This window comes from Bombina bombina, chromosome 2, assembly GCF_027579735.1.
Source record: "Bombina bombina isolate aBomBom1 chromosome 2, aBomBom1.pri, whole genome shotgun sequence".
Lineage (NCBI taxonomy): Eukaryota > Metazoa > Chordata > Amphibia > Anura > Bombinatoridae > Bombina > Bombina bombina.
In genome coordinates, this window is record NC_069500.1 from 559,038,176 (window position 1) to 559,063,861 (window position 25,686).

Genomic DNA, 25,686 nt, shown 5'->3' on the forward strand with positions numbered 1-25,686 from the left:
GATCTTTTTTTCAAATTATCCAATACGGTATCTGAAATCAGATTGAGATCACCAGCGATGATTAAATTATTACCTATAAATTTATGTAATGTACATGTTAACATAGCCCAAAAGTTATAGTCTATTTGGTTCGGACCGTAGATATTGCATATTACATAGTGTATTTTATTGATTTCGATTTCTAATATTAAAAACCTCCCTTCCGGGTCTACCTCCTCATTATGCACCTGATAATTCAAATTTTTATTGAGTAATATGGCCACCCCTCTTTTTCTGGATGTAGCGGGCGCTGCCACCACCTCCCCAACCCATTTGGATTTAAGTTTGGGAAATTCTTGGGGCTTGAGGTGTAATTCTTGCAGCAACACTATATCAGGCCGGAATCTACCCAGATGTTTAATTATAAATTTACGTTTCATGGGGGAGGTTATACCCCCCACATTCCAAGACAGAAGATTTAATTTATTTTCCATAATATTTTAAGCGTATATTGTGAATGAGGAGGCAAAATGCATCCGGGTGACCAGGTCGGGGGGAGGGAGGGCGAGGAAGGAAAGGAGAGAAAGAAAAGAGAAAGAAAAAAAAAAAAAAAAAAAAGGAAACCAACAACCTTCTCGCAGTAGAGCAGATATATAGTGATCCAAACATAAACAACAACAGAGAAACATAAAAACCAAAAACACAGAAATTGCTTAATACTGGCTACTTTATGGGACCCCCTCCTCTCTGCAGAAAGTCTCTGCTTCCATGACATTATTCAATGTAAAGTATTTACCCTCTCTCAGTACTACCAATCTCGCAGGATACATTAGTCTGATATTGTAGTTTCCCTTCTGTAATCTGCCATAAAAGAAAGACATGTCTCTTCTTTTAGCCAGAGTTTCTGATGAAAAATCCTGAAAGATCAGCAGTCTGTGAGAACGAAACACTAAGGGATTACATTTTCGATAATATTGTAGATATAGCATCTTGTCCTGAAAATTAAGAAATTTAAATATAATTGGTCTGGGTCTATCGTTATCTTCTCTACGCGGCCCTATCCTGTGCGCCCTCTCTATCTGAAAGGGGACAGCAGGAGCCGGAATCTGCAGGGCCTGAGGAAGCGTAATAGACACAAAGGCCATCAGATCTTGAAACTCTGACGTTTCTGGGAGGCCTATCACTTTCAGGTTATTTCGTCTTGAGCGATCTTCAAGATCCTCAATCTTCGCTTGTAATGATGCGATCATTTTTTTATGCGCCTCAGTAATAGGCTCCTGTACATTAAATCTATCCTCTAAATCTGAAATCCGATTTTCCGCTTCCTCCATCCTTACGGAGAATTGTCTAACTTCTGCAGTAAGATTTGAAATTTCGGATCTAATTTCCAATTTTACAGAATCGAATTGAGGAGTTAGAATTTTTGCCACCTCGGCGGCAAACTCTGCCATATTACTGGCCATTAGAGACGGTGAACTTTTGTCTAATGGAGTATCAATGCTAGAGTCCAGCGTCCTGCTGCCCCCCTTCTTATCTTTAGATTTAGGCGGCATATTGGAGGGAGAGCTCTTTTGGTGCATGTACCTATCCATAAACTGCTGGTTACTAATAATTGAATTTATGAGAAGAAAAAGAAAGAGAAAAAAAAAAAGGGAGTTTAACCAAAAAGTGTACTTAACCCTTACTTGGCCCAAACCTGTATCGTCTAACAAATAATCAATGATCAATTTTCTGTATAGAACGATTAGGGTCTTATCCTACCTAATTTATATTTTTCAAACTTTTTATTGTGTACTATAAACTCACCCTGTAGCCGTGTATATTCTAGTCTGATATCTTAGATAATTTTTTTTTTTTTTTTTTTTTTTTTTTTTTTAGTTTTAAATGCTTTATTAAAACATTCACAATACAATTATAATTAAGAACATCAATTATTAAGGTTACAGGAACAGTAGTCATATTCAGCAAATTTTGCAGTATGGTGAGGTGTACGGAGCAGAGTCCACAGAATCTAATGAGAGAACTGAGCCCTCAAAGGTCTCAGCGATGTATAAGGTCCTTCAACACAATAAGGAACTGGCATCCGTGTTCAGTATTGACATAGAAATATGACAGTATGATAACCGTTGAACAACAAATAATTGACAGACATTACAGGTTTAACTCACAGGTAGTACATATATGTCAACAAGATGGAACGCTCTGCGAGTTAATCTATATTTAGGTCATAGCAATAGATGATATCTCCATGTAGAAGAAAAAATAAAATAAAAAAAGAAGGACAGAAAAGGAAGAAGTAGAGTATATTAGGAGAAGAAAGAGAGAAGAGAAAAAAAAAAAAAAAAAAAAGGGGGGGGGTGAAAAGGAGTGGGTGGCAAGCGGAGGGAAAAGGGAAAAAGGGATAGGAAGGCATCATTTTAAGGGCAGATAAATGCAAATAGGTGGTGGGAAGTAGATCCAAATCCTGGGGGCCAGGAGGGTCAAGCCGTAGGCATACAGAGTTCCCAGGTTTATTGGTTTGGACAATGGTTGTGAAGGTTACTGAGCCTAGGAAGCACTAATTAGGGCTATATTCCCAAATCAGAGTGTATTGGTCTTCGGTACTATGAACATGCGACACATAGGCTTCCATTGATTTGAGGTATTTCAAGGTTTCTACAATTTGGTCCCAGCTCGGGGAGTTCGATTGCAGCCACATCCTAGCAATAGATAATTTGAGTGCAAGGAACAAGTAGACACAGAACATTTTCTGTGGGACAGGCAGTTTAGGAGGCAGGATATGGAACAAAGCCACACTTGGTATAAATGGTATTAGAATACCTTTCGCATTGCAGTATTGAATCGCCTTTTGCCACAATGGTGTAATAACCGGGCAAGACCACCAGATGTGGGCTGGGGTGCCCAAGGCATCACAGCCTCTCCAGCACTTTGAGGAATTTGTGTGTGAAATCTTAAATAAGCGGACCGGTGTCAGATGCCATTGCAGGAGTACTTTGAGAAACAATTCATACAGAGTGACACAGTGCACCGTTTTTCTGGTTAATTGAGTCGCTATATGCCATGCTTGTGGATCATGGATTATGCTTAGGGAAGATTCCCAACTCTTTATCGGTGGGGATTTTAGAAAAATCGGAGGACGCAGAATGTCCTGATAAGATGACGAGAGTAATTTCTTAAACGAAAGTTTAAGGTCCCATTTCGTCTCCCACTTAGTTTTAGGATGTAGCGGGTCTTTGACAAAGCCCCAAGATTTAAGGAAACTTCGTAGTCTCCAAAACTCAAAATGGAGAGGAAGCGGTGGGTTATATTTTCGGAGAAAGGCCTGGTAGGAGAATAGTTGGGTCCCTTCATAAAGGTCCGAAACCCTTGTGATACCCAACTCCTCCCAGAGGAGTGGATGAGTGTCTGGTAGTGCAAGAAGGAGGCCCCTTATCGTGTGAGATGGGGATGGATGAGGTGCAATCGTGGGAAGATTATGAATCTTGTCCCAAAATTTTAAATTGGTATTTACTATAGGGTTCACTAAAGCCATTTTTGGCCTAGCATGCGTAGGAAGCCAAATCAGGTCAGTAAGAAAAACCCCTGATGGGAGGGAAGCTTGCTCCAGTTCTGCCCATCGGCTACCAACCGGTGAGCCCCACTGCGTCACATGTGAAAGACGAGCAGCTTCGTGATAATAGAGGATATTGGGGGCAGCTGCCCCTCCTGCAAGTATAGGCTGTTGTAAAGTGCTCGTGGCGATTCTGGGAACTTTATGTCGCCAAATAAATTTATTACATTGCTGTTGAAATTTTCGGATGAGGGACTTAGATATCTGATATCTTAGATAAATTTATGGTGCATTTATTTATTAAACTTAATATTATGTGTGAGGAGACACAGAGGCAAGGGACTTCACAACATATATTTAAATTACTTCTATCTTGACCCTCGTTATATTATCGTGTTACACACTTTAAAGAATTTCTATACAAACTTCTAATCAGTGAACTCTCAAGGGAGAGAGGGAAAAAAAAAAAAAAAAAAAGGAAAAATTTGTGATTTGTAAGACTTATAGTTTAGTTTGTGTTACGCGGATCTGTAACTTTCCTAAAATAGTGCAAACTTATTAAGTTATTATTAGATAACACTTGACTAAGTGAAAAAAATTGTTCTATGACCCGCACTTAGGTCATAAGAATATTATAGACAGCGTAGATCAATGTAATCTAAACAATATAATTATGGACAATATGATCCTTTCTTAAGCAGCGGGAATATTGTCTAGCTTCATAACCTTACATTTAGACACAATGCTATGTATACAGTGTAGCAAAAACACAGACTGAGCAGATAGTAATTAAATTGTCCTAAGCATTTAACCTCACTATCACATATATATATAGTCACAACGTGCTTATGCAATATATGTAATTAGGCTATCCTATACAGCTTTTGTTACTAGTATATCAAGGTGCCTATCTTGTATAGTAAACATACTATCTGCCTACAGAATTTTTACAGCTAAATGTAGCAATGTGTATTCAGTATAGCACACAAGAGAGACAGACTAACTGCATTGTGCTTAAAACTCTCTTATAGAGGACTTCCGGTGGGCGGGCGAAGTGAACGGAATTGCGTCCGTTCACTTCGCCCGCCCACCGGAAGTCCTCTATAAGAGAGTTTTAAGCACAATGCAGTTAGTCTGTCTCTCTTGTGTGCTATACTGAATACACATTGCTACATTTAGCTGTAAAAAGAGCTCCGGGTCCGTTCACGGCCGAAAACGGATTAAATCTAGCCCGATAAAGTACCAGACATCCTTGGCAGTGATAAAAGGTCTGCCTGGAGCCCAGTCGGCGAGAAGCCTGTCATCTGGCTCCCCCACCGGGAAAGCAGTGAAAGAAGTGGGAAGAGAGGAGAGACGGCGGTGTCAGCGGAGGTGGCCGCCATTAAAACAAAACGCAACACAGCGAGGCAGCGAGCCTGACAGAGAAGAAGGGAAGACCCAAGGAAAAGCAGCAGCCTGGAGAAAAGGAGGGTGAGATATTCTAGGGCGGGAAACCGCCATATTGCCCTGCATGAGAAAGTGACACGCAACACACGCAGAGCAACAATCCACCTCATGGGCCACATAGAGAGAGGGAGTGCTGACGATATATAGAACACAGGGTGCTGAACTCAAAACCAGCAATCCTCACGCTACACAGAGAATACAAGAAAGAGCAGGCTGGGGACATAACACCCTGACACAGGAAAAACCTTCTTCACAGCTGAACAAGTCAAAGTGGTGCCCAAGACAGGGGATAACTGTGGATCACATGTATATCTAGCACGATCTCTCAAGTTGTTATTAGGGAGAATACTGTAATAGCCCCAGGACAAAGCATTTACAAAAGAAAGGGAGAGATCCTCCCCTCCATATGGACTACTTACAGTTCTGAGATAAGCTGAAGTTTACTACATAAATGAAGGGCTAGATCACAAGCATCTCCAACCCCCGACTCACCCACCGCTATTCATCCTCCATATAACTCTTAACAGACAGGGACCCAGCTACCCCTTTTTCATAGCCGATACTCATTGGAGAGAGAGAACTTTTACAGCAAACAAGCACAGCCAGAGATAGCTACTGCGATCCACAAGACCTGCATGCAAAAATACTACCACTCCTACGTTAAAAAAACAGACGCCATGGCAGGCAGGCAAAAACAAGCAGACAAGAAGAAAAACCAGGTAGAGGCACAACAGGCCCTAGGGCCTGCAGAAGACATACTCCCTATGAGCTCCCAAGATACACACCCGATAGTAACACAGATTTCAGCATTGTTCCTGCCAAAGATTGATCTGTTGCAAACGGGTATGGACTCCCTTACAGAGGAAGTTAAATCCTTCAATGGTAGATTGACAAGCGTTGAGCAGAAAGTGGCAGAAGGGGAAACACGCCATAGAGAAACCGAATCCCATGTACACTCGCTACAGCAGCAAAATGAAAGGTTGTGGGCCAAAATCGATGACCTCGAAAATAGGTCGTGAAGAAACAACCTCAGGATGGTGGGAGTTCCGGAGTCAGTGCCTGGATCGCAATTAGTTGAGTTTGCTGAGACAATCTTACCAAGCTTATTGAGCATCCCAAAGGAATCCCTGCCATGCACGGTAGAAAGAGCCCACAGAGTGGGAGACCAAAGAAGACAAGGAGATAATAACAATCCACAACCACGCCAAGTTATGGTGAAATATCTCAACTTCAAGGATAAGATCTTAATCCTACAAGCATACAGGAAGACTGCCGCATTGGAATACGTTTGAAAGAGAATCTTGCTGTTTCAAGACTATTCGGCGACAGTGGCGGCTAAAAGGAGAGAGTTCTCACCATACTGCAAACAGCTCAGTGAACAGGGCAGAACAGCTGCCTTGCTGTTCCCAGCGAGGCTGAGACTGCACACAGAAAAAGGTCCGATGTTTTTTGAGTCTCCAACTCAGCTCAAGCTTTATCTCCAGAGAGAAAGAGGAAGGCGGCAGGCTGTAGCTGATGAGGACGCTGTATCCTGACCTAAAATCAAGGCTGGGCCTGAGAATATAAGCCATACTTGGGACACTGAAAGTTTATGGACATAACCATGGACATATGTATCCTTATAAAGTGAGGGGGGGATTGCACAAATAAAAAGTTATATTTGCAGTCCTTAGTTAAGCTCCTGAAAAAGGAGATAATCTATAATCTGAAGTTTACAGTTCATAAGTTATATAAGTTCTAAATCATAATTCGAAATTGTTGGTATTGATTTGTATGTATATGTATGCATTTTGTATTGTACGCTGATTAGCCGTTGTTACAAGATAAAAGGCAGAGGGAGCTCCAGACAAACAGCCAATAATCGCAAATTTTTCCCAGATAGAGTAGAGAGAGGGCTGTGCACCGATAGCTGTGATTTCACGCTATAGGGTACAGCTCCTAGTGAAGAGACTAGATTACAGGTAAAAACCAAGACCTAGGGAAGCTAGCCTACCTGCTTAAATCACTCCAATACTGCATAATATAAACTTGTGTCTTGTCTGTTCTGTGCATCAACTACTTTAGAGCCGTCTCTCCTTCCGGAAGCCGCCCCAGGGGACAAGGGCAGAAGATCAGCAAAAGCATAACGCCAAAGACTATAGGACAGCCGAACAAACACTGTAAGGTACCCCTTTCACGACACACACACGGCAGGCATTGGTTCACACTCACAGAATCCACACAAGTCACGTCCACAGGTTAAGATAACATGAAGCTCATTACATGGAACGTGGGGGGGATCACATCTCTGATAAAAAGGAAGGCTATTTTAAGGCACTTGAAGATTAAAAGATCAGACATAGCGATTCTAGAGGAGACCCATCTCTCGCAAAAAGAGCATCAGAAACTAAAACAGGGATGGGTAGGGGAGGTCCTGTACACCCCGTATGAGGGGAAGAGAGCCAGGGGAGTGGCGATACTTATTCGTAAAGGCCTAGACTACTCCATTTTGCAAACAGTAGCGGATACAGAGGGGAGTTACCTCATAGTTAAAATCAAAATAGGCAGTGTACATATGGTATTGTGTGGAGTATATGGACCACACACAGAGAAGAAATCATTCTTACATGGACTCCAGACTAAACTCATACAATTCTCAGACCTTCCCATGGTGATAGGAGGGGACTACAATATTGCTCCACACACTCCAGCAGATAGGTTCGGTAACCCACAATACCCCACAAGACAAAAGGTACAGTGGCAGGGCTCTAAAAGGGAAACACGCATGCTCAACCACTTTATGACCTCATTGGCTTTGGTGGACATCTGGAGGAGCAGGAACCCAGAAGCCAGGGACTACACGTGTTTGCACCCAGCTAAAACGACACTATCCCGTATAGACTATTTTTTGGTCACTAACTCCCTATGCTCACGCATCACGGATGTCAAGATAGACCCAATAACTATCTCAGACCATGCACCGGTCTCGCTCCTCATAAACACAGACATCCCTCACAGACAGACGTGTAGATGGAAATTCCCTTCACATCTTTACCATGACTTAAACCTACACAAACACCTACTGGGGGAATGGTTAGTGTATAAAGAACTAAATGAACAACACATCAATGAAATATCCTTATTTTGGGAATCGGCGAAGGCGGTGCTAAGAGGAGTGGTCACGGCATATTCAGCTAAGGTGCAGAAACAGCGTAGATTGCGAGGGGGCCTACTGTTAAGTCAGATATTAAACGCTAGAAATCGGTACCTGAGGAACCCCACAGAACAAAACAGGCTCAGGTACAGGGAGGTTAAAGGACTAAGAGATTCATATCTCATACAGACCTCGATTTCAGCCCAGAACCGGTCCCAGGCAAAATATTATCGCTATGGGAACCGCACAGGGAAACTGCTAGCTCGAATCACTAAGCTAGATAGAAAGTCAAACACAATAACAGTGATCCAAGGTAAAGACGGCATACTCACAACAGACACAGATATACAAAAAACATTCCAAGATTTTTACTCGAAATTATATGAATCCCAAGAGATAAGCCTAGACAATAAAGCAAAGTTCTGGGAAACTCTGACACTCCCAAAGGTAGACGAAGACAAACTGCAAGGATTGAATGCTTGCATTCAACCCTCGGAGATAAGTAAGGTAATTGACTCACTCCCACTAGAGAAAGCTCCGGGAGCTGATGGTCTACTCGGAGAATTTTACAAAATGATCAAAACAGAGGCGGTGGAAACACTAACACTGCTATTCAATGCCATTCTAGAAGGGAAAGCAGATTTGTCAAACAGATTCACTGAGGCCAACATCACAGTGCTCCCGAAACCAGATAGAGACCCTCTCTTGGCCCAGTCCTATAGGCCGATATCCCTCCTCAACTCGGACTATAAAATATTTACCAAACTACTTGCAAATAGATTAGCAGAACTACTTCCTCAGCTAGTACATGAAGACCAAACAGGGTTTGTAAAGGGTAGATCAGCAGTTAAAAATATGAGGAAATTACAGCTAATGCTTACACACTATTGGAAACAGGGAAGAGACAAAAAAATCTCTGGTAAGGAAGAGGCCTGCTTGATACTAGTAGACGCCGAGAAGGCATTTGATAAGATACTGTGGGATCACCTATTTACCACTATGGGGAGATTTGGGATACAGGGACCCTTCATGACAGCCATTAAAACCATTTATAGTAATCCCCAAGCGGCCATCCTTGTTAATGGGACACCTTCCAAGACATTCACTCTTAAGAGAGGCACGAGGCAGGGATGCCCTCTGTCCCCGCTTCTATTCGACCTAGCACTGGAGCCATTGGCCATTAAGTTGAGAGGGGAGGCGGCGGGACTGGAGATAGGAGGGGAAGCTAACCATCTATCATTATTTGCCGATGACATGGTGCTTTATGTCAGAGACCCTAGGCGAAACATCCCCACCATAACCAAAATTATTTCGGAATTCGGAGAGATCTCTGGCTATAAGATAAACAAAGAAAAATCGGAATTGCTCTGGCTATTAAACAGGCTTCCGGATACACCCCTAGAAGATAATTTTAAAGTAATCACTCACACTTTTAAATATTTGGGTATCACACTGTCCAGGGATCCAAGCCAATGGTATGGATTAAATCACAAACCGTTATTGAAGGCCCTGAAGCGAATGCTAGAGACCTGGCATCCGCTGCCAGTCTCCATGTCAGGAAGGGTAGGGCTGATCAAAATGATCCTATTCCCCAAGTTGCTATATACCCTGCAGATGCTCCCAGAACTATTGCACAAACAAGATCTCAGGACATTGAATAAAGGAATATTACATTTTATCTGGAGGGGGAAAAAACATAGAATAAATTATCAAAAGATGACATGCAGGCCGGAGGTTGGGGGCTTGGGGCTACCAAACATAGAACACTTTAATTGGGCGGCAGTTACCAAATATGTTATGGATTGGCTGACAGATGGGGGGCGTTTCACTAATAGCAAGCTAGAGGAAGAATATATTAAACCATGGTCGCTCAAAATGCTACCGCACATGACTCGAACGCAAGTAGATGCCATACTGGGGAAGGAACCACTGTTCAGTGGCCCTATAGTGGCCTGGAGAAGGGTGTGCGGATCCCTTGGGATCTCACCGCACCACACAGTATTCTTACCGCTGGGGGGTAATCCAGACTTCCCAGCTGGGTTCACCACGAAACCATTCAAACTATGGGGAGACCGGGGGGTGACATCCCTTAAACACATCCTTTCTGCGGACGGAGAGACAATCAAACCGTTTGGAGAACTACAAAGAGAGTATGGCTTACCCAATACCCATCACTTTGCTTATCTCCAAGCGAGACACTATGTGCAGAATCTGTTGAGATCTGGAAAGATGCCAGACAAGGATTGCGACGTTTACAAACTATTGACACTAACACAGGGGGGGCTGACATCCATTTCTCACACATATGTAGTCCTGCAAAAAAAAGCAAACAACGCAAATTTGACCCACCTACAGAACACTTGGACTACGCTAATGGGAAAGGAACTCACTGATACTTGTATTGGGCAGAGTTTCACAAAGGTGAGAGAGGCCACACTATCAAACGAAATAAAGGAATCTCATATTAAAGTGCTCCACAACGCATACATCACACCTAAACTATTCCATAAATGGAAGCATGACACATCAGGCCTATGCCCAAAGTGCTCGAATGCCAACCCAAACATTTTACACATGATGTGTCAATGCCCAAGATTGGCAAAATTTTGGGGGATGACACGGAGATGGCTGGAAAGGAGTACCGGGGAAAAGGTTAGCTTCACACCTGAAATGGTGATACTCCTACATACACAAGACAAGATCCAATAGCACAGCAACTACATACACAATGTAATCTTACACGCCAGGAAACTGATTCTCCAACAATGGCTGGCACAGACACCACCTCACATAACCCAACTCAAGGAAGGATTGAGAAAACAGATGATATGTGAACAAATAGACACTCAGGGAGACATCACAAGGAGAACAAAGAAGTTCATGACCAAATGGGAACCACTCATTAACACACTAGATATCCACCATCAGAAACAGGTCATTTATCCTTTTAAGGATACGGAATACATATTAAATGCACAATTGAGAGGACAATGGAACATTTTCACATAGTATCAAATCAGCTAAGAGAGGCTAAGGATAGCCCTTAGAGGAGGGAGATGGGAGAGCTCTGGGGGCGGTGCCTGGAGGAGAGACGGCTTGCAATATTCTGAGAGAACAATGAAAGAACACAGACTAAGGGACAGGAGAGAGGGGAAGGTAAAATGAAGAAAGTTTTAACATTATGGAACTTCCAGTACAAATATCTCCGCAGCAGAGAGAGAGGATTGGAGAGGAAGGAGCTTAGTGAGCCACACAGTTTACCCCACAATTTAGGGTCTGGTTGGTAGTGAGGGAGAGGCAGGAGGTGAGGGAGAAAGGAGAGAATAAAAGGAAAAAAAACCAGTGTGACCGAAGTGATGAAAATTATGGATATACTGTTATGCTGAAAGTTTGTGTAACTATTGTTTTCTTGTGATCAATGTTTATGGTTGATTTGTCACTGAAAGTTGCACTGGAATGAATAAATAAAGTATTTAAAAAAAAAAAACTCTCTTATAGAGCTTATTGAAGTGTTTCACCTGTGTGTCTCTCTTATATATCTATACTCTGCTTTCAGTACATCTAATTCCAGCAATCTGTATATATTACAACAAAAAGCCACAGCCCAAACAAATTTAAATTTCGTTATCTTAAACAGTTTAAGGCAATATTATCTCTATGTATGCAAAAACACTCTAGCACCTGGACATTGTAAATCAAGACAAAAGAAAATTTTATAGAGTGTCAAACCTAATACTGTGGTTCATGTATACCGAGCAGAAAGCCCTGTGTTACACTGCACAATATGTTTACTCAGATGATTGTTTTCCAGGCTCAGTCTCATACCACTCTGCTTATATTGACTCAGAAAAGTCTAAGTGCGGGCACCAACTAGCCCAGATTATTTGGTGTTTGCACCCAACTAAGACAGGGTTTGTAAGTTATTATAGTCAAATAACCCAGTCCACATAAATTGTATTCCCAGCAGGAATGGTCTTGAAGGCAAGGAGAGATGTATAACAGTATATCAGGGCATATCATACAGACATCATACAGACAAGGGTGCCAATGTATTTTTTAGTGCATTTATGGACACACATTAGCCTTAAGGGACTGAGTTTAATATCTCACCAGCAACGATCAGTCTTCACCCAGATTCTGTGTAGCCCAGCCGCCCAAACGCTGTTATATCTACCTTCTTCCGTTGTGGTTCTAGGGGTGCATAGTATCCGGATCACCGTAGCTGCCCAGGTAGAGCTGTAGTTTTCAAGCGGGGATGCGCACCCGAGATCTGCAGCCGCCTCTTTGCCCCAAACACACACTACTACACCAGGGAGCAGCGTGTGGGGTATTATATCTGCTGACCGCTCTGCTCCGGAAGTGGGCTGCAAGGAGATCTCCAGAGAAGAAAAGAGAATTCATCCGTTGCCACTGTGATCCTGACAGCACACTCAGGTTCCACCGCACTTTGCACTCAAATGCTGCCACAGTCCTTCTCCCCAAGACCATCAGCGGGGCCCAGCCTTAGCATCGGCAGCGTTCCCTTCTGTGTCCCACCCGTCAAGGCACCGGCACAAACAACCACCGCAGAGACACCGGCGCACCGGACCCCCGACGGGGGTAAGTAATAGTCTCTGTAGTGGTCTCTGCAGTGAAGGTAGGGGATATATGGACCAATTTAAGCCTGGGTTGAGTCTGGGTTGAGCCTAGGTTGACTGAAGTCGAGCCCTGTATAACTGGCCACAGGGCAGAGGGGTTTCACATATGCATGACAGAACCACCGTGAACTTGCTTGTCTTGCTGATTTAACACATGCGGCACATCTTGTCCGTGAGTTAGGGCTGTATATATAGGACCAGGTACTTGTACTGCCCCGCCGTCTATGGAAAATAAAACTTGTGCTTCAGCCAACAAGCACTAACCAGGCTGCTTTGGGGGACTTCTGTTGCAAGGATCCACGGATCCCAAATCCAGGCTGGATAGCGTTTCCACGGCCAAGGATAATTCAGCAAACCTGGCAGATAGTTTTTCTCCAGGCAGCGTGTACCTGGAGCGGGAGCTAAAACCTGTGCTACCTGTGTGCTCCGCCTCCAGCAGGAAGTCTGCTTCTTTGCACCTTAAGGTGCAGTCTGTTTGTGAGTAGTTTTGTTACTATTCTTTTTTCACTGTGGTCTTTGTGGTATTAGGCCATTGGGCGCCTCTGTGTTCTTCTCTTCTAAACTCATCGTTTACATCAGGATATTGACCCTCCTATGACAGAGAGCTGACCTGTGCATATCGTTTGGAGCTATTTTTTATCATTTGGACATTATTGGTTGTATGGACCAGCTTTTAGTAGCTAAAGGATCAAATCCTTTACCTGTCATTTTTTGATATTTTATATTTTTAGATTATTTGATGTGTGATTTTATATAACTTTTGTGATTTCTATATTAAGAGCACCCCCTGGAGGATTGGTGTGGTAGTACACACCATATCTTCATTTTATATACCAAGAGAGTGAAGCAAATATGATAATAGAAGTAAACTGGAAAGTTGTTTAAAATTGTACATTCTACCTAAATCATGAAAGAATAAAATTGTGTTTCATGCCCCTTTAAGGGCTTAGAAATTAGCATATGAGCCTACCTAGGTTTAACTTTCAACAAAGAATACCAAGAGAACAAATACAATTTGATGATAAAAATAAATTGGAAAGTTATATTTGTTTTGAACATTTAACTACTATTAATGATTATTGACTTAGGTCTAGATTACAAGTGAGGCGCAAATGGGTTTGCGCTAGTGTTATAGTGTTTTTTAGACCCATTTTAATTTTTCTGATATTACATACATAGTGGAGTGAAATTGTAATTGCGCTAGCACAATCGCCCTTTCCCTTATCACAGAGCTGTGGTTAACTGGTTTCCGAAACTAAAAAGTTGCACACAACACTTAAAAAATACATTACAATGTACAGTTACACTCAAATTAACATTGTCTAAAAAATAATAATAATATTGCACAAAAAAGTTATAAAAGCTCAAAGATAGGAGATCTCGGGTGTTAAAAAAAAAGGCAGAAACAAATGGCTTTAACATTGAGACACATATAAATACATTGCTAAAGATGTATTTGTGTATATATATATATATGACGCTTATGAAAAAATATCTATATACTGCGCCACTTGTAATCTATTGTAAAACAGATTTATACAAGTGTTCAGTTGAAAACAAAACGGAAACAAAAGAAATATATTTAACAAATAACATTATAGGGTATTTTTAACCTCTTGACTGTTGCTACATAATGCATTGGAGCACTCTCTAGCAGCAAAAAGGTTATAGGTTAACCTGATGTATAAAGATATTCTTACTAATGGAAAACATTTAGCAGTAAAAAAATGCACCTGAAGTTCACATGTAAAGTTACACTGTACTTGAACCTAGACCTGCCAAAAACTTGTGCAGTGGTGCAGAAATGTTTTCTGAACAAGGCCCCTTGGGGAGTATATTTGTGGTTTGAGCTACATTTGTGGCTATGGTGAAAATATTGCAGACTGGCCAACTACTTAAAAGTCAACCAAGCTTGCAAAGGTTTGTTTTGTCTGTACAATTAGATAAACACAAGACATGCTAATTATCGGGATGAGACATTTATTTTAACAGGGTTTTAAAGAGTTTCCAAATTTGTTATTCTATGTTGATATAATCATTCCTGAAGATTTAAAATGGAACATTAAAAATAAATAAATAACAATGTATACAGTGCTTTTCTTCCAAAATGATAAAAAAATAAATTTGGGAAGCTAAAATGCTTTGCTTTTTCACAAAATAGACTTCAAAAGTTTAGATACCCCAAGGGCAGATACATAGATTTGGGAAGCTTTACCTAAGAATCGCAGTGGGCGTTTTGGAATGTGAAGCTCTCTCTCTCTTTCAGATTACTGGGATCCTGATAGTGAGCATATCAAGTTTGTTATAAATACACCAGATAATAGGGAAACCGTGTGATTTGGCAGGAACACAGAAAGTGTATTAATCTGACTGCAGAACTCTGTAACATCGTTAAATGGATTTGCTCTATATTTGATAGTAATATATAACGACAAAAATATATTAAAAAAATAAATTTTGATGACGTCTGACACAATGTTTTTGTTTACTATAAACCAGAGGTGTAACTAGAAGCCTCCGGGCCACAGTGCAAGAATCCATGAAGCCCCCCCCGACTTTCAATAAATACATATATATATATATATATATATATATATATATATATACAGTATAAATATATAAACATATATATTTTATCAGTACATATACTATAGCTATAGGCATGAGCTATTGCAAGGCTAGCCCGCCAGCATATTACTGACTTTACTTGTGTGTGAGCTTGTCTGTAACCCATTATGGAAAAGTACTGTGTTGTCAGTTGTGATGATTAAGCCTTTCCACTCATTTCACTCATCACAAATAGGGAGGGGTGTGGTCATGAAGGGGTTAATAGCACTAAGCCTCTGGTTCTCTAAAACCTTTAACTCTACAAAGGACCTTAAAGGGACACCAAATTAACCCCCAAATCCTGTCCACACCACTCCTGTTTAACAAATCACTGCCACAACCAAGAACTCTGAATAAAGGGGTGTCTTGGAAACCCCAACTAACTCACACAAAATTAACAATTAGGTAATGTGCCTTTAACCTTGTCTCTTCAGAGTGTGAATTCATATATTAGAGCCCAAAGACAGAATTAGATTTTCTATGTGTTTAATAACAAAAATACCAATACAGGTTACACAGTTTCAAATTATAAAGACATTCAATTAACATATATGCAAAGTTACAATTCTTTAAAATAAAATGGGACATAAAAATAATACACATTATCTAAGCTTATTACCAAGTTCTGAAAATATGTGGAGAACTTGCGTCCATGATATTACTCCTTCTGGTCCCACTCAAGTTCTGACTAAATTCTCTATTTCATACAATTAAAAACTCAGCTTTCTTCTTTGTCTTGTCAAGGCCCCTGCCCATGTTATAATTTACGATCATCCAACCATACATAGCCAGCCTTAACTCCCAGTATCAAGAAGTACCATACAAGAGGAGAAGGGGAGAGGAGGTGTCTTTAGAACACAGCATTCCTGAACACAGATGTTACACAAAGAAAGAGCAGTTCAGATTAACCTGGCAATGCTGAGACCACAATACCACCTCTGCGGGGTTCTAATCCAGGTATCGACTACTCCACATGAGTGTATCATGACATCAGTGACAACACACAACATAGTACTGTTCCATAGTGGGTTACAGACACGCATAAACACAAGTAAAGTTTATATTAATATCAAGACAGGCAGCAGAGTAAGCACAGCATACACGTATTTAAAAAAAATCACCCCAGCAGCACACACTTACTTTAAATTACTGCACTGCAGACTAGTCACTCTCTGGCTCTTCTCCTCATGTGCATGAAACGGTGGTTTCAGGGTGAGGAGGAGTCTCTCTCTGATAGTTACTGCACTGACTGAGTCACTGAAACAAGCCAGCAAGCGGCAGCCTATGAGCAGCAGCTCCGAGCCGGAGGCTCCACCCAGAAGACCCCTCAGTCACACTCCTGCTCCACCTTCTCCATGGTCCCTCACAAGGTCCCCTCAGCACCAGCCATAAAACTTCTTTGTGGTATCTGGGGGACCTGGTGGGGGGGCCATGGAGCACTTTCAATTAAATATATATTTTTTACAGGGGAACCTGAGGCACAGATCATTGACGCTGCAGGCTCACACTACCACAGCCCTCTATGCAGCTGAGCAGCTGCCTACCCTGCACATTGTAGGAGCGGCAGGGCCATTATCACATCTGCTGGGCGGCGGGCCCCCCAAGAGTGGTGGACCTCTAGGGCCCGGTCGCAGCCACGACTGACGCGAAAATGGAAGTTCCGCCACTGCTGTAAATTTTAATTTGGAATAATATTTAAGTGATATCAAATACAAGTTGGAAGCTACAGATGAGATATATTTGTATGATTTTATCTCACTGCTTTCTGTCCCCAAATGAAAAATGACTCCTCCTAGCCAATCACAACCCTGTCTATATAACTGTGGTATGAATGTGCATAGTGGTTCATACATGTGCAGCAAGCAAAAGATAAGACTCTCCACTGCAAGCCTCCCCTTCTTCTTTTAACTTGCATTTGCAGATGATACCCAAATCTACCTCTCTGCACCAGAACTCTCTCTTTCCTTACTAAACCGTGTCACTAACTGTCTCTCTCATATCTCATCTTGGATGTCCTCTCACTAACTCAAGCTAAATCTCTCCAAAACTGAGCTCCGTATTTTCCCCCATTCTTCCAAAATCTCCACCCCCATGTCTCTATAACTGTTGATAACTCCATCATTACCCCAACCTCACATGCCCGATGTATTAGGGTCACACTTGACTCAGATCTTTCTTTTACTCCTCATATTCAGTCCTTGGCTAAAGCCTGCCGCTTCCACCTTAAAAACATTGCTAAAATTAGACATTTCCTTACAAAAGACACAACATAGATTTTAATACACTCTCTCATCCTTTCCCGCCTTGACTATTGCAACTCTATCTCTCTAGCTGCCGCCTAGCTCCTTTACAGTCCATAATGAATGCCTCTACCAGGCTCATCTTCCTTGCACGTCGCTCTTCATCTGCCACACCTCTCTGCCAATCCCTTCACTGGCTTCCTCTTGCCTCCAGGATTAAACACAAAATTCTCACTCTGACACACAAAGCCCTCAATTGCATTGCTCCCCCCAACATCTCAGACCTTGTCTCCAGATACTCTCCCCGTCCCCTTCGCTACGCTCATGATCTACTCTCCTCCTCTCTTGTTACCTCCTCACATTCCCATCTACAAGATTTCTCCAGACTGGCTCCCATCTTATGGATCTCTCTGCCTCGCTCCACAAGAATCTCCCCTAGTTTTAAAATCTTCAAGTGCTCCCTGAAGACTCTACTATTCAGAGACGCTTACAACCTACACTAACCTTCCTTTCTCCACTGCTATCCCATACAACCCCATAGCATGTAAGCCATGAGGCCAGCTGTTTGTAGTTCACCTTCATAAGAGCCGACTACAACAGTGCAACTCTCGACCCTCTCTCTCCCCATTTGATCCCTGTAATCGTTTTTTAAATACCACCTATGTTCATAGCGCTGCGGAACCTGTTGGCGCTCTACAAATACCTGATAATAATAATAATAATAATAATAATAATTTGCACCATTTCTGCATTGTTAATTAATAAGTTAATTACTTTAGTTTAAGTTTTATAAGACAAACAGACCCAAAATAATGTCTAATCCTCATTATATAAATGTATATTTTCACATAGATATGTTTATATTTATGTGACACATTGATACCCTTACAAGTTCACAGTCCACCACAAATGGAAAACAACAATACTACTTGTAAGATATTGTGCAAGCACATATTCCAGATGTTACACTATAACCACACAGTATCCTCACTACTACTGAAAAACAATGCTTTTGTGAATATTAAGATAGATGGCGCTTCATAATAAAACAAAATTGTATCTTTATTTCCAAAAGCTGCAATATCATTTCTGTGCAAATAGCTCCTTTTTACTGCCCATGAGCTTATTAAAATCCAGACACTACAAACACTGTTTAAGACTGTTGTGTCCACAAGCTGTGAATCCTGGATATAGAGTGAGATCCCGGGAGGTGAGAGGGGAAGTAAGCAGAATATCGGTCACCAAATCCAGAAGGGATAGAGATGATCTACTGATGGTGTCAGGCAGCTGGAGGATTTAATCCCAGCCTGCTCATTCGGCACTAATTCATACTAAGGGCAAAATTACAAGTGGAGTGTAAACATTTGTGTATGAGCAATAAGGGTTTTATCACAGGTGTTTGCACTCGTCATGCTTACCGCTGGTGTTATGAGTTGAACATAAACGCGATCGCTTGAGCGCAGTCCAGATTTAGGCTAGAAGGATTACTGCGTTCTCGGAGCTCTGGTTAACTGTTTCATAAAACTAAATAGTGTCACAAAACACAACAAAAATACATTACTAAGTACAGTTACACTTATAATAACACCATCTAATAAAAATTAGTTTAAAAATATATTGCTGACAAAAGTTATAAGGACTCAAAGATTTGAGGTCTCAGGTGCTAGAAAAAAATAAGCAGGCAAAGGGCTTTAACATAGAGACACATATACTTTCTCAAGACTTGCAAACAAGGTATGAAGGTTTTCGCGGGGGTCCGTAGTTTAAAAGCTGATAGCTCCACCCTATTCCTATCTCGTAGGCCAATCACATGTCCAAATTTATCACACACACCTCTGACCAAATACAGATTGGTATGCCATAAGAAAGATACAAAATTACAAAGTTAAAACGGCTTGATACATTCGATATACATTTCATTATATTAACTAACATCCATATATTCTTTCTACCCAAAGTTACATTATAAAAAAATCACATAATCAAAACACATCCTTAAAATACTTAGGGTACCGTGTGCTCCTGTATATGTTCTTGTACTTATATTTCGTGCACTAAAAATGTTGTACTATCGTGACTTTATTTATTGATGTACATACATAATGTTAAAAATTATATTGTATTTACATATTTCAAGGATGCTGCTATATCAAAATAGCTTCTTCTTATTTTTAGACTGGCTGTCCTTCATATTACCTAATCCTCATATCATTCTATTGACAGATATCTATCCTTACTCTATATGCGATTGTTAATGTGAAACCATTCCCAGTGTCTAGTTACACTTCAGAGCCTGAGTGCCTAGGGATCATATTGTCTACTCTTCCTATCATTATACTTACAGATGCCTATCCCTGCTCAATTTGCGATTGTGACTATAAAATTATTCTCAGTATTTATTTAAACATTACAATTCAGAGCATGAACGCCTGGAGATCGAGGTCAATATTTAACCCTTTGGGGGTTAAACTTTCTAATTGTTGTATCCATTTTGTCTCCTTCTTTCTCAAAGTTATGAGTCTCTGATGTGGATTTGACCCTGATGGCACAACTTCTAGAATACTGATTCGTAGGCTGGAGGGATCTTGATTGTGGTAGTATTTGAAGTGTTCAGACACACTGTGTGTTTTCAACCCTATCTCAATATTGTGAATATGTTCATAACATCTCCTCTTAATTTTTCGTTTTGTCCTTCCCACATAGATCCTCCCACATTTACATGTGAGCCCATAAATTACAAATGTGGATTGACAGGTGCCCCTTGAGTTTATTGGTATTGACTTGGTGTGATTCCAATTATCCATAGACTCTCTATTACAGATAATGGGACACATGCAGCAATTTTTCCTGCCACATCTGAATGTCCCCGGTTTTTTGGATACCCAATGTTGCAGGGTTCCTGGCTCAGTACTTATCCCCATTTCTGGGCTTCTTAATTTGGACGGGGCTAAGATATTCTTTAAGTTCTTATTTTTCTTAAAGACTATATTTGGGTTGTCTTCTATTAACCTCTTTCAGGACTGGGTCCGCTCTTAATATCCCCCAATGTTTATGCAATACTTTTTGGAGAAACCCCGCCCCTTCATTATATGTCGTGATAAACCTAACCTTTTTATCTGTTATGTTTTGCTCCTGCGATTGATTGGGTTTCGTTTGTAATAATTCCTCCTTCATGCATGTAGCATTCTTATCTCTAGCTGCCCTAATAATCTCTCTATCGTAATCCTTCTCAATAAATGTATTTTCTAACACTTCTGCTTCAAGATTATAATCCTCTAAATCCGTACAATTCCTGCGAATTCTACGGAATTGGCCCTGTGGTATATTTCTTATCCACATGTTCTTATGGCCACTTTTTGCGTTTAGAAATCCATTACTGTCCATGGGTTTCCTGTAATTTCTCACCTTCACTAATTTAGACACCTGATCAATAAAAAATTCTATGTCCAGGAACTCAATCTTTTCTTGGGACATTTTGCTTGTAAACTTCAAATTATATTGATTATTGTTCATGTGTCTAATAAATTCATGTGCTGTTATGTCGTCCCCTTGCCAGATGATTATTATATCGTCGATATACCTTAAATATTTAATTATCCTCTCTAGGAAGGGGTTATTCTCCCAAATCATAAGGTCTTCAAAATGGGACATATAAATATTTGCATATGACGGTGCCATTGGGGTACCCATGGCTGTCCCCTGGATTTGCTTATAAAATTTCCCACTGAAGCTAAAGTAGTTGTTACACAGTATATATTTTGCACTATCTTTTAAGAATTCTAAATGTTTGTCTGACATTCCGCTCTTCGCCCCTATGTTTTTAAATGCCTCCAGCCCCTTCTCATGCGGTATGTTGGTGTACAATGCGGTTACATCGCACGTGATCCACCTATAATCTTCCTCCCATTTTAACCCTTCTAGTGTTATTATTACGTCTGGTGTATCTTTAATATATGATTTAATATTTCTAACCATTGGTTGCATGTTATGATCTATATAGGTGGATAGATTACTGGAAATTGATTCCATGCCGGAAACAATTGGTCGGCCAGGGGGGGTTAATTGGGTCCTTGTGGATCTTAGGGATGTGATAGAAGATGGGTATTTTGGGGTGCGGATTATAGATATAACTGAACTCGTCATTGTTTAATATCCCCTCTTTCTTGGCCTCAACCAACATATTAAATAAGTTTTTATTATATTCTATAGTTGGATCCTTTTTTAATTCCATGTATGTACTCTTATCTTGCAGAAGTCGATTAGCTTCACTCAAGTAATCCTCTCTCTTTTGCACTATGATCCCTCCTCCCTTATCCGCCTGCTTTATGATCACTTGATGATTATTTTTCAATTTATTCAGGGATTCTCTTTCATCCTTCCGTAAATTGTCTTTAAATTTAAATTTTTTCTTGTAATTTCCTGAGTCAAAATATCTATTTATCTCTTCTGTTAATAGCGTATTAAACACTGGAATGTGTTCCCCTTGGGCGTGGGTGGGGTTAAAAGAAGAGGGGCGTTTGAACTGTTTAAAAGAAGAGGAGCTCTGGTTAACTGTTTCATAAAACTAAATAGTGTCACAAAACACAACAAAAATACATTACTAAGTATAGTTACACTTATAATAACACCATCTAATAAAAATTAGTTTAAAAATATATTGCTGACAAAAGTTATAAGGACTCAAAGATTTGAGGTCTCAGGTGCTAGAAAAAAATAAGCAGGCAAAGGTCTTTAACATAGAGACACATATACTTTCTCAAGACTTGCAAACAAGGTATGAAGGTTTTCGCGGGGGTCCGTAGTTTAAAAGCTGATAGCTCCACCCTATTCCTATCTCGTAGGCCAATCACATGTCCAAATTTATCACACACACCTCTGACCAAATACAGATTGGTATGCCATAAGAAAGATACAAAATTACAAAGTTAAAACGGCTTGATACATTCGATATACATTTCATTATATTAACTAACATCCATATATTCTTTCTACCCAAAGTTACATTATAAAAAAATCACATAATCAAAACACATCCTTAAAATACTTAGGGTACCGTGTGCTCCTGTATACGTTCTTGTACTTATATTTCGTGCACTAAAAATGTTGTACTATCATGACTTTATTTATTGATGTATATACATAATGTTAAAAATTATATTGTATTTACATATTTCAAGGATTCTGCTATATCAAAATAGCTTCTTCTTATTTTTAGACTGGCTGTCCTTCATATTACCTAATCCTCATATCATTCTATTGACAGATATCTATCCTTACTCTATATGCGATTGTTAATGTGAAACCATTCCCAGTGTCTAGTTACACTTCAGAGCCTGAGTGCCTAGGGATCATATTGTCTACTCTTCCTATCATTATACTTACAGATGCCTATCCCTGCTCAATTTGCGATTGTGACTATAAAATCATTCTCAGTATTTATTTAAACATTACAATTCAGAGCATGAACGCCTGGAGATCGAGGTCAATATTTAACCCTTTGGGGGTTAAACTTTCTAATTGTTGTATCCATTTTGTCTCCTTCTTTCTCAAAGTTATGAGTCTCTGATGTGGATTTGACCCTGATGGCACAACTTCTAGAATACTGATTCGTAGGCTGGAGGGATCTTGATTGTGGTAGTATTTGAAGTGTTCAGACACACTGTGTGTTTTCAACCCTATCTCAATATTGTGAATATGTTCGTAACATCTCCTCTTAATTTTTCGTTTTGTCCTTCCCACATAGATCCTCCCACATTTACATGTGAGCCCATAAATTACAAATGTGGATTGACAGGTGCCCCTTGAGTTTATTGGTATTGACTTGGTGTGATTCCAATTATCCATAGACTCTCTATTACAGATAATGGGACACATGCAGCAATTTTTCCTGCCACATCTGAATGTCCCCGGTTTTTTGGATACCCAATGTTGCAGGGTTCCTGGCTCAGTACTTATCCCCATTTCTGGGCTTCTTAATTTGGACGGGGCTAAGATATTCTTTAAGTTCTTATTTTTCTTAAAGACTATATTTGGGTTGTCTTCTATTACCTCTTTCAGGACTGGGTCCGCTCTTAATATCCCCCAATGTTTATGCAATACTTTTTGGAGAAACCCCGCCCCTTCATTATATGTCATGATAAACCTAACCTTTTTATCTGTTATGTTTTGCTCCTGCGATTGATTGGGTTTCATTTGTAATAATTCCTCCTTCATGCATGTAGCATTCTTATCTCTAGCTGCCCTAATAATCTCTCTATCGTAATCCTTCTCAATAAATGTATTTTCTAACACTTCTGCTTCAAGATTATAATCCTCTAAATCCGTACAATTCCTGCGAATTCTACGGAATTGGCCTTGTGGTATATTTCTTATCCACATGTTCTTATGGCCACTTTTTGCGTTTAGAAATCCATTACTGTCCATGGGTTTCCTGTAATTTCTCACCTTCACTAATTTAGACACCTGATCAATAAAAAATTCTATGTCCAGGAACTCAATCTTTTCTTGGGACATTTTGCTTGTAAACTTCAAATTATATTGATTATTGTTCATGTGTCTAATAAATTCATGTGCTGTTATGTCGTCCCCTTGCCAGATGATTATTATATCGTCGATATACCTTAAATATTTAATTATCCTCTCTAGGAAGGGGTTATTCTCCCAAATCATAAGGTCTTCAAAATGGGACATATAAATATTTGCATATGACGGTGCCATTGGGGTACCCATGGCTGTCCCCTGGATTTGCTTATAAAATTTCCCACTGAAGCTAAAGTAGTTGTTACACAGTATATATTTTGCACTATCTTTTAAGAATTCTAAATGTTTGTCTGACATTCCGCTCTTCGCCCCTATGTTTTTAAATGCCTCCAGCCCCTTCTCATGCGGTATGTTGGTGTACAATGCGGTTACATCGCACGTGATCCACCTATAATCTTCCTCCCATTTTAACCCTTCTAGTGTTATTATTACGTCTGGTGTATCTTTAATATATGATTTAATATTTCTAACCATTGGTTGCATGTAATGATCTATATAGGTGGATAGATTACTGGAAATTGATTCCATGCCGGAAACAATTGGTCGGCCAGGGGGGTTAATTGGGTCCTTGTGGATCTTAGGGATGTGATAGAAGATGGGTATTTTGGGGTGCGGATTATAGATATAACTGAACTCGTCATTGTTTAATATCCCCTCTTTCTTGGCCTCAACCAACATATTAAATAAGTTTTTATTATATTCTATAGTTGGATCCTTTTTTAATTCCATGTATGTACTCTTATCTTGCAGAAGTCGATTAGCTTCACTCAAGTAATCCTCTCTCTTTTGCACTATGATCCCTCCTCCCTTATCCGCCTGCTTTATGATCACTTGATGATTATTTTTCAATTTATTCAGGGATTCTCTTTCATCCTTCCGTAAATTGTCTTTAAATTTAAATTTTTTCTTGTAATTTCCTGAGTCAAAATATCTATTTATCTCTTCTGTTAATAGCGTATTAAACACTGGAATGTGTTCCCCTTGGGCGTGGGTGGGGTTAAAAGAAGAGGGGCGTTTGAATTTACTGTGTACAATTTCCTCCTCCTCTTCATGTAAACTCAGATCCATGAGATCTTCTATTCTTGCATTTGGATTACTTAATTCTATTTTTTCTGTATCCAGCTGTTTTAGAGTTTTCATGGCGTCTACATCTTCTCTACTCCATTTGTTGGGCTCTACATCTTTCATTTCTACTGTTTTATAGTGATTTACATTTTTCGCATAGTATCTCTTTAAATTAAGTTTCCGTACGAATTTTTGTAAATCAATGTACATCTCAAATTTGTTGGGTAACTTTTTGGGGGCAAACTTTAATCCCTTAATCCCTTTAATTTGTAATTTATGGGCTCACATGTAAATGTGGGAGGATCTATGTGGGAAGGACAAAACGAAAAATTAAGAGGAGATGTTACGAACATATTCACAATATTGAGATAGGGTTGAAAACACACAGTGTGTCTGAACACTTTAAATACTACCACAATCAAGATCCCTCCAGCCTACGAATCAGTATTCTAGAAGTTGTGCCATCAGGGTCAAATCCACATCAGAGAC